Source organism: Etheostoma spectabile, chromosome 7, assembly GCF_008692095.1.
Source record: "Etheostoma spectabile isolate EspeVRDwgs_2016 chromosome 7, UIUC_Espe_1.0, whole genome shotgun sequence".
NCBI lineage: Eukaryota > Metazoa > Chordata > Actinopteri > Perciformes > Percidae > Etheostoma > Etheostoma spectabile.
Genome location: NC_045739.1, coordinates 15,858,242 through 15,869,372, shown reverse-complemented (window position 1 = coordinate 15,869,372; position 11,131 = coordinate 15,858,242). Strand labels below are relative to the sequence as shown.

General features: G+C 39.9%; 1 protein-coding gene across 1 annotated transcript in view; it reads left to right on the top strand.

The window, feature by feature from the left end:
- Positions 1-4,860: 4,860 nt before the first annotated feature.
- sema3b (sema domain, immunoglobulin domain (Ig), short basic domain, secreted, (semaphorin) 3B) overlaps positions 4,861-11,131 on the top strand; it is a gene marked incomplete in the record, with an annotated part of 76,015 nt that continues 69,744 nt past the window's right edge. The window contains 1 exon segment of the mRNA XM_032521043.1: positions 4,861-5,417.

Here is an 11,131-nt window from a genome sequence, read left to right as displayed (position 1 = left end):
CAAACAGAGAACAAAAACGGAAAGATAGAGGGACAGAGGAGTGCAGGGCCAATGTTTGGTGGGGAGTAGGAAAAAGAGAGGGAGAAAAAATGAAGGGAAAATAAGGGTAAAATGTACTATGGACAAGACTTGCATGGAGGGGTGTTTGCACATAAAAATTGAGGGAAATAGGGATAGATGGAAGAGAGGATAAACAAACCGAAGACTAATTGGAAGCAAGGAGGGACAGAGGCAGGGATTAGGGAGGTAGTGAATGATTAAAGATAGAGGGATCAATGGAGAGGAGAGGGAGGAAGGGAGGGGCCAAAATAAAGGTGGGGTAAAAAAGAAAAGAAGAGTTAGATGAGAATAAATTGAGATGATGGGTGGAAGGATTAAAAGGAGAGGAAGATATTTTAGGAAGACATTTTAGATAAAGGTAGAAGGAATAGAAAGGAAAACCACAGGCTTTTCTGAGTAAAGGTCAGCTGTGATGGTAAAAAGGTGTGTGTGTGTGTTTGTGTGTATGTGTGTTTGTGTGTGTGAACGAGAGAAACAAGAATTTGCTTTGCACATGCCTCCCTGTTTCTGTGTGAATGAAAATGAATGAATGAAAATTAACAATATATTGTATCCAAATAAGCCTTAGTGATAAAGGTGAAGATTATATATAATATTTATAAACAAAACACATAGCTGTCTGCCATTTCCTTCTGGAAGCAGCCGGTGGCCCCCAGAGTGGCAAGGACCTGTATTTGGACCGGCGCGTTGCCCTCTCTACTGGACCCAATTCAGTACATAGATCCAAAAGCGCAGCTTTAGGGAATTTAAATTGGCATATTTAGCCAGTCATCATCATCGTCCTTGGAGTCTCTTTCTCTCCTGATTCTTCCATTGGCGTAGTCCTCCTGCAGGGCCGATTGTGCGAGAGCTTAATTCAACTGTATTTTCCAACTTTGACATTTGGTGATGTATGCACAGTTTTAAAGACAGATTTTTAGTTTTTTTACACTGTGATCTGCAGTCACAGTATCTAATGCTAGGGTATTTGATGCTGTCTTGTAGTCCATGCAGTCCGGCCATCTCATCCTCCTGCGCTCCGTAGCGGACTCTGACGTTGAGACAGCGCCAATTAAACATTAAGAACAAATTTTTATTTAAGATTTGAGTTGTATTTTACAAGATGATTATGGAACAATTATCACTCAGTACAAGCGCAAATAACACTGCTGGATTTAATCTTCTTGATAATGTGGATTATATGGAGAGAAAAAATGTGTGTGAGGCATCAATAAGTTTTTACCACATTTACATTCTGCAGTCTGACTTCAGTTCACCACCTAACCATCAGTGTCGCTGATTCCCATTGTCTCCAAAATGTCCGTATGCAAGGGTCAGAGTTTGTGTGGAGGACCACACCTTCTCCAATCCATTTTTTTTTTTTTTTTAATAAATGACGACCTTTGTGTTTTCAGCCCTTGTTTTGTGCGTACGTTTATAAATGAGACCCCTGGTCTCCAGGTCACTGCTTGGTGGTCTGAGTGCTACACAATGACCATAATAACTGTTGGACTATAATGCATCTTAAATCAGCACAGCTGGATTAAAATTGTTCACAGCAGAAACTGACAACAGCAATTATCTGTTGATACCACTTTATCATTGTAGTGTTTACCTTCTTTCTGTATTCTGTTATTTTATTTTGTCAATGTATTCTGCTTTATTTTACTGTAAAACCAACAAACACACACACACACACACACACACACACACACACACAAACAACCCAAACAACACCAAACACACAACTAACACATACTCACACACACACACACACACACACACACACACACACACACACACACAACACACACACACAACACACACACACACCACACACACACACTCCCAGGGACCTACCGTGTTGTGTATTGTGTGTGATAATGAAAGTGCTGACTGGCATCTGTGATTGGCTACCTCTGCAGCCTCTAGAGATGGCCATCTGATGGTGCCAGCAGAAGCCAGACAGGCGGGACCCAGTGTGTGTTTGGTGTGTGTATGTGTGTTTGCATGCGTTTGAGCTTACATGACAATCCATCAGCAGGTGTTTGTGTGTGTATGTGTGTACCTGTGGGAGTCTGCATCTCCGTGTGAGAATTGTTGTGTGTTTGTGTGTTGTGTGGTGGGATGTGTGTGTGTGTGTGTTCGAGTGTCTGGGGCCTGATTAAAAATGCAATAAATTAGCTAATGTTTTTTGTGAGTGTGTCCCATGAGGTGTAGGTTTTCACCCTTATTGTATTCACTCTCTATTTCTATCTGTCTCTTTTGGTTTCAGTCTCTCCCTCTGTGTGTCTCTCTCTCATTGAGTTACTTTCATTTACATGTCATTACAGCACTTTGCTCCAGTGTGTCTGTCTTATAAGTAAATCATTAACAGGTGTGCAAGTCATATACTCTTGACTAAGACATTGCCTCATAAGTGGGCAACTTGCAACTTTAGTGAACTGGGTGACATGCAAATAGTTGACCAATACCCCACCATCTTGACAGTGCTGACCTTTGAGGGGACAGGGAGCTTAACAGAGAAATGGTTTGCATGCACTTCTGATCAACAGCAGTTGGTAGTCCAAATACATGTTTTGAATTGACAAACTTATTGTCCTGTTAGCGGTCAAGCTAAGGTAACAACTATGAGGTTGTCAACTCTGAGAACATTATTTTTATTTTAATAACTTTGTTGAACACAAAGGTGTGCTATGGTGAACAAAGGGTTGAAGTTAGCTATTGGGATTGACTTGCTACTACTCACCTTACCGGCAGGCTACATAGGTTTAAATTTAGTACCACAAGAGTTAACAATAATCTTAATTTTAAGATAACAATATGTTAATTGACTGTCCTGATACTTAATTGCTGGTGTCAGGTAACATATCTATTATACAGATAATTATTAAGATGCTAAAGATTCTGTTTGTCATTGAAGCAGCAGCTCTGGGGCTGAACTGCAGTTCCTCGAGTAGCCACATCAGGCAAATCAATCCCCATGGACCCCCAACTTAAAAACTTTCACCCTATATGATTGTACTGGGGGGGTTAATATTTCTATAACCCACCTATTTAAATTACATTAAGGCTTAAAGCTGCATACTGTTATTATATACACAACTATCCTGTATCATAAATACATGTTTGTCATTTGTAATAAAGCAAACCACTTTAAAATCAGTTGGCAATTTAGCGAGAAATTGTCATTTTATTTGTGGATAGACCTCCTTCCTCGATAGACATACATGCATTAGGAGGCGCGGCATGTCCGTCCCAATATCCAATGAACAGCAGCAGCCAATGCAGCATCTAGTATATTATGCATGGAGAAGCAAATGTCACATGGTGGTGTGATAGCCATCCCATTTCTCATTTTGAACCTGTCCTCAATTTAGAGTAATCCCCTTAGAGTGAGCAATGTTACAAGGGATTGTGGCAAAAAAAAACTCCGCTGTGGATTTTGGGGAAACCATTTATGTTGTGTATAACCAGGATTTTTGTCCAGTGCTTCTGTTGAGTGCAAATGCAGGAAGCAGTACGCTCTATATGGGGCATGGCAGAAAGTAAGGGTGAAAAGGTGGTGGTTAGGAATATTGTGTGTGCCAGAATAGGTTCATATGGTTTCATTTTCCAAACAACACCATATTTTTGTTGTACTGCACATTGCTCCAGATCCTGTTTTCACCCTGTGTCTCTGTTTTAGCTACAGAGTGAGACATCTCACTTCTATACTGTCTTTGTTGGGAGGCACACATGTGCAGTAGCTAGCTAAGATCACATCAGCTAGATAACTCTTTCTCCAACTTTGGTCACTACAAGGCAGGATTAGCTGGGAGACTTCTTGTAAACGAGGGCACACTTGTGGAATACCTGCAGAACAGGGACATGTAAGTAGTTCTTTTGTAGATTATGGTGAACTAGTGTGTGTTGCAGCAGTGTTAGCCACTTCTTCTCAGGTAGTGACGTAAAAAGATGTGCAGATTTTGAACAGCTCATCCGGGGATTGAAGGCAGAGGACATTCAGAAACCCGTATCTCACTTAAAACAGCATGGATGTTTTTTTTTCCAAGTTTGTATGCGTGTGGAAGCACCAGAGACACAAAATAACAGGCCAAATCCCAGAATAAGTGACTTTTTCATAATATGGGCACTTTAATAACCGTAATCACAATCTTTCCCACCCATGTTTTCCCAGAATGTACAGGATTTAGAGAAGATATTGAAGTTTCATGTTCAAAGCTCATTATTGTTCCTCTTCATTGAGACAAGAGAAACACATGCTACAAAAGCTTCTCCCAAATCCTTAATCTTTTTTTTATTAAGTTGCAAAGCAGAAATGAAAACGGCAACTATATCAGGGTTAAGTGCTTGATTATTACGGCTCAAGCCTTGAACTCAACCACTGTTATCAATTGATGTTTTTTCACCTCACAGGAACAGAAAAGACGTTTCTTTAAGTACCTTCTGTGTTGAACAATATACTCCTGGAGGAGTTGACATTTAAAAAAATGTGTGAACTTTGTGAAGGAACTTCATACTGAAACTAAATCTTTGTGTTAACTGCACCCTGATCTTTATCAGAGTTTGCCGGATCCCTACAAAAACACAAACACATAGACCAACGCAGTACTGGACCTTTGGTGATGAGGCATGTTGAATCATAATAGCAGGAGAAAGACACTGCAGCTGGGTGACACAGCGAGCTAATGACTTTACCTCTGGACTGTGGAAGAGGGAGTGGCGTTGAAAGAAAGAGGAGGGTGTGTGTGTGTGTGTGTGTGTGTGTGTGTGTGTGAGATACAGAGAGCTTTGCTTTCATGCCTTTCTGAGCAGTGAAACAGTATCTGTCACAGAGAACAAGCCAAAAGAGAACCACTAAAAGTTAGGAAAAAAAGACAGAGATGCAGGGAGAAGGACAGAGAGAGAGAAAGAAGAGATAGAGAAAGAGTTGGCTGAAAGCAGCTTCTGTCTTCCGTCCCACCCCCTGACTGTCTTCCCCTCCTCTTTCCCTGGCCGGGAGCGAGAGGAAAACGAAAAGGAGGGCAGAGAGAGAGAGAGAGACACACACACGGAGAGAGAGCTTAACCACGCTCGCTCTTTAGCGCAGGACTCAGGAATTCCAGGACCTTTGGAGTTGTGTGCACACACATATACACACACACACACACACACACACACACATTGACACACACACACACACATGCTGCTTTTCTCATGGTGATCCAAATCTCAACAGGACACAGAGAGGGAGTATAAGAAAGAGCGAGAGACATGGGACATTAGAGCCCTTTCCTGTGGACTATTTGACTGTGATGGCACCTGCCAAGGGGGGAAGTAACTAGGAGGGGCTGAGAACTGAACCTGTATGCAGGCAGAGGAAACTGCTGAGGAAGGTGAGATTTAATTTTTTTGACAGCAGCTCCAGTATCTGTCTCTTTGTCTTTCTTGCCAAGAGGATCCATGGCCAGATTAGTACACATATTTATTAGAGGCTTTCATTTAACAAGTAGCTGATGTAGGAAGTAGTTTGTGCACTGGGGTACAAGTTTAAATGTGAGAGTGATGATGTAATATTTATCCATTCAAATGTTCTTGATAACTGAGCCCAAAAAGTCGGATGATTTCAGTTTCTTGTATTAATTTGGATGCTGGGGAATTTCTTGTGTAGGTGCTCGTGTTGGACTCTGCATGTGTATCAAGCTGTATTTGTGGTTTCATATCTATGTTGATCATTAGGGTAATTTCCTTGAGTCATAGCGTGGCTGGAAAAAAGCAGTGTGGATTTTGTCAAACACTTTAGGAGAACATTTTGATTGGATTTGATCAGTGGGTCTGAGCATAAATTAGAAAAATGGAAAATGTTGAGTTTGTGTGCATGTGGGGGAATGTGTGTCTTGGATGTGTTATTTTGTGATGGTCCACTAGTGGAATTGAGAAATTAGAGGGAATTATTATTGTCTTTTTCAGTTAGCATTGGTTAGTCAAACTGAAGTTATTTTTCAACTTGGGAACATAATTAGGTCTGTGTACATGCTATAGCTTTGACATGGGACCAGTTTTTGCTTTTAAAAGCTTTTTGTGAAATGCTCAGAAGCACAATAAAGCATTAAATGAATTTTACCAGACTATAAATCAGTGGTAAATAAAAACAGTGGACTGAAGAAGATTAGAAGTCTTTGATCCCTCCACTACTCCCTTACACCTCCATTCTGCCACACTCTCCTACTTTTGTTCTCTAATCTCATTTACTTCTGCCTTTTCTGCAGGTTTTTGCTGAAATCCCACAACTAATGACAGAGGCTTATCCCATGCCACTCTGCCTTGCTCTCATCCTTTCTCCCACCCATCTTTTTTCTCTTCTTCATCCTCTTTATGACAATCCATCTGCCTTTTATAAAGCTTTAAATATCTGTACTCTTTTATGCTATTTGTAGTATCAGCATATTCCTTTTTTAGCTATCACCAGCATGTTCTGTGTGAGTGGGTGAATATGTGTTTTCAAACTCACAGGTGTGCATTTTGTCTGTCATCTCACCTATTCAGGCTTGTAATCCCAGGTCTTTCTGGTCTGTGTAACCCCTACACCCCAGATCCAGCCTAACCTACAGTAACCCTGCCATTACCATACCATTGAACCACACATTAGCCTTTAATTTACCTTTGCAGTAAGGTGTGTTTGGTGTGCAGTGAATGGTCCAACAAGGTATTAAGTGATACTTGTCTTGTGTTGTGTTAATATGTGGTCATAAGCTAAAGTCTCTCATCTTGTCGCTACGGGGATGGTGTTTAGTTAGACCTTACTTACATGTATTGATGGTTATAATGGAAACCTCCACTTGATAGCGATTGTAAGCTTAAATTAATGCATTTTCGTGAAAAGGTTTTCTTGCAGAAATTCTTATTACAGTGAAAATTTGAGAATTTGTCATGACATAGAGCCGTCCTTTTTATACATCAAAGTTTTACAGGTCAAAGAAACTTGTATAACGCCTTAAATGGCTCCAAAGGGAGCTGTGTAGATTCTGATAAATGCCCTCAAGTGATGTCATTTAAATCAGTGTTGGCTGTGTCTAAAGACTACAAGTTCCAAAAAAAAAATATATATATTTTTGTGGAGCTAGAGAGAAGTGAGATTACCAGATGTAGCTGCTCCTCATCTCTGCTTTAGTATCTTTTAAGACTGTTTGGGGCTTTATCTTTTGATGGCTACTTGTGATGTAGGATAAAAAAAGCTAAATGTGCTCACATCCAACAATATCTGAGAAGTGCTGGGCATAGAAGAAGCCACTCAAATAAAAACATTTTCTTTAAGATTAAGACAGACTGTTCATTGCAGTTAACAAGCTAAGCTCAATATGTTTTAAATATAAAGTGTAAATTAGTTAAGTAGCAAACTTTAAAAAAGTTGTGACAAATCTGGCAATGGCATCATGATTTTGAAGATGTTAGCAGCTTACTAGCTTCGATAAATAGCTGCCACATTGAACGTGAAATGTTAGCACATTACTTTTTATGATTTGATGAACTATTTCTGTTATTAGCAGGAGCCCTAGGTTACCTCTTTTTCACTAAGCTTTAATCTGATGTTTACATAAATAGTCAGAAACCTAGCTCTTTAGCAGAACCAGCCACATTGTTTCTCCCCTCAGAGAAGTTCTGCCTCAGAGAAATGTTTTAATTATTAAAAACTAAAACTACGTATATGTTTGCACTACACTTTGAAAGCAGACATTGGGGCCTGTGTAAGCCACTTTTCTCTGATGCAGTGCTGTGTTATGGACACCAAAATGAATAAGGAGCAATGTATCGATATGGGCCAGTAGCCTACACTTCTCGTCTTTCATCCAACAAGTCCTCCAAAAAATACGACATATGACCCAAAGGAGCATTTCTTAAATTAGTGCCTCTAGAAGTGTCGGGAAACACGACCCACAGGAGCGCTTTACGTCCTTATATATAAACCGCAGAACATAACAGTTGTGATTGTAAACACCTTGTTATTGTTGTATAATGGTTACAGTTTTGTAACGTTTATGCACAAAAACTATTGGTGAGGTTCAGAAAAAGATCCTTTGGTTTGAGTTAAAATCAAAATCAAATTTGTTACTTTGCTTCATTTCCGGTTATGCACGGGACCTAGAACGTGAGGTAGTTCCATTGGTTCCATAAAGTACATTTTTAAACGGGACACAAACCCCTTCGTCAAAGTCCTGTGTTTCTGTGAGCCATCCACCACCCCAACCAACCTACCTATGCGGAATTTGGCCCTCTTACCCCTGATTTCCACCAACTGCGGAACGACTGCAGATTGGCGGTAGAGTCAATAGGTTTCCATTAAAATCAATGTTTGTATTTTCACTGACTGCAGAACGGCTGCGTTCTAACTCTGTCCCAGCTCCGGCTCCGGAGCAGATACGCTGAGTTTCTATTTTTGACGGATGCTGAAGAGCTCCACAGCAATTCGATACACAGCAGATTGTACGGGACAGGACGTTGAGCACAGAAACAAAATAAAACATCCAGTTCCTTTTCAAATTAAAATACACCATGCTCATGGTGGATCATATTTCCCTGCACTACGTCTTGAAAATATCATAATGAGTGGAGACAGACCTGAAGACAACAGGTCAAAGGTTTTGTGGTTGTGTTAGAAACTACATCCTGTTATATTGTGCAATCATACATGAATTCGCAAGATCTCGTGGGTCCTTGTGGGTGTGTTCTGCACTAAATCCGGACCTGGTGGGTATTGAAGGACGGCGTAGCAGAGAGCCGATGCAGCGGAGCCGATCCGCAGCCTTTCCGCAGTTGGTGGAAATCAGGGGTTCTATTTCGTCACCTTACTTCTTGCTTTGCTCCCGTTGTAATTACTACGGCCACTAAAAAGCGCTGCCACCTTAAATGTAAAGGTGTGTTGTACCTAATTGCGGCTTGAACAAACAACTTACAGTATGTGGGCGTATTTTAGGGGGAAGACATTCTCATTTTATCTGGCATGTTCTTGAGTTTCTGTAGATGTATTGCTGCTCATGCTAATTTCCTAGCTCTTATTCCATACACAACACGGCTGATGCAAATTTAAAAAACATCACTTCCAGTGCGTCAGAAGATTTTCCCAGGACAGACAGGCAGAGTGTTTAGAACAGCATATGTTTAATAGCTTTCACCACGTGGTCAAAGGTTGCATTCATTCTTCAAGTGTGTTCAATCATTTGACATCAGAGACCAGCAAAGTGAACATTTATTCAACCTAACAACTCCTGTGGGTTCAAGGTGGGGCTGCTGATTGCCTGGTGATGAATTGACCACCAAGGTAACTTTATGGTTACAATGGCTATACACTGATCCACTGCCACACCTTAAAACCCATTACCGCGCCCCCCATCCTAACCCTACCTCAGTGGGAAAACCCATTAACCCTACTGTTAACCCTTTTCAAAGGCTGAAATATCTACCAGTTCAGCAGAAAGTAGAAAACAAATGCTTCTAGGAGATTTAAGAGAGCACGGTACATAATATGTATAGACCACAGGATAAATATATTCTCTTGGACTGTCAGTGGTCTATTAGCTGGTTGGTTTCCTATTTGTCCTTTTTCTCTTTATGGTTTTATGAAGTCTTGAGTGAAGAATAGAAGTCACAGAGAAATGATGAGAGAGAGAGAGAGAGAGAGAGAGAGAGAGAGAGAGAAAGGGCATCAATGTCACTTTTCCTTTGTTTGAAATATTTAATGAGTGTCTCTGCTCTCTTGAAATATTGACTTTTTCCCATATAGCCAAAGGGGACAGACACTAGTGGAGGTTGTTCCTCATTTAAATAAAAAGCAAAAGGCTGTTAGCATCAAACTTTCATTAGTTTATTTTAGTTTTTTTATTATTGTTTTCTTTTTCAATTCCTCTGATTAAAAAAACAAACATAATATGTGCCCTTATACTTGCCCTTGTTTGAAAGTTGCTGTTATTATATATATATATATATATATATATATATATATATATATATATATACATAAAAACTCAAGCCTTCACCTGAATGAAATTCTTGGTAATACTAACAAAATGTAGTGTTCCTCTTTACACTCATAAATAGGGATGTAACAATGCATTGTGAATCTGTTGAAATTTATTTAAAGGTGCAAAGATTACAACTGGTTGAGATAACAAAATGAATTGCAATACAATTTTCAAACAGCCCAGGGCATTAAGCTAGCTAATATTACACAGCAGGTAAAGTTAGCCTTTAGTTAGCAAGTAACGTTAGCTGACTTAAACACGGTTAAAATACTGACAGCTAAACGGTGTGAAAACCATCTGGAAGGGCTTTGAAACTAAACTTGCCATTCAAAAGACGCTTTTCTGTGTCCATTTCTGTATCCGTTTGTTTCTGCTAGCCATCCACAAACTCACAGCTGCAACCCTTTCCGAATCCTGATTTCACAATCTACGGTTACAGACTATGCGTGCGTTATTCATGCATCAAAACAAATGGTGGTGTTAAAAGGAATTTGTGTTAACACGTTAATTTTGACATCCCTGTATATATGTATATATGTGTGTGTGTGTGTGTGTTTGTGTGTGTGTGTGTAAACTACTGGCCTGATTTTCATAAAACTTGGTGTAAGGATGTAGTAGGGACCAAAGAGGAACCTATTACATTTTGGAATCATGGGGTGGATACACAAATTATTTTTTGTTAACACTGCGAGATAGGATAATTGGAACAGAATAACTGGAAAAATTAGTTCCTGATTCACACTGCAATTGTAAGATAGTTCATGCCTTGGAAGAGATCTGCGCTCTCCGAATGCCCTTCTAGTTTTATTGCTGATCTACTATCTTCAGTGGAAGATAGAGCTCAGGTTTTAAAGGTGTCATGTGATACGTGCAGATAACCTTAACACACATGGAGGACTGGATGAATGACAAAAAAGTTGATCCTGAGGTCAGTGAAGATAGTTTCCCTAATTAATTGTTATGTCGATAACACCTTAATTGATATTCAAGCTCAGACTTTGGGTGAAGAGGTCTTAAACATATTTGGAAAAGAGAAAGCTGCAAAAAAATGTATCATGATGGCAGAATTCATAGAAAGAATAATGAGGCCAAAA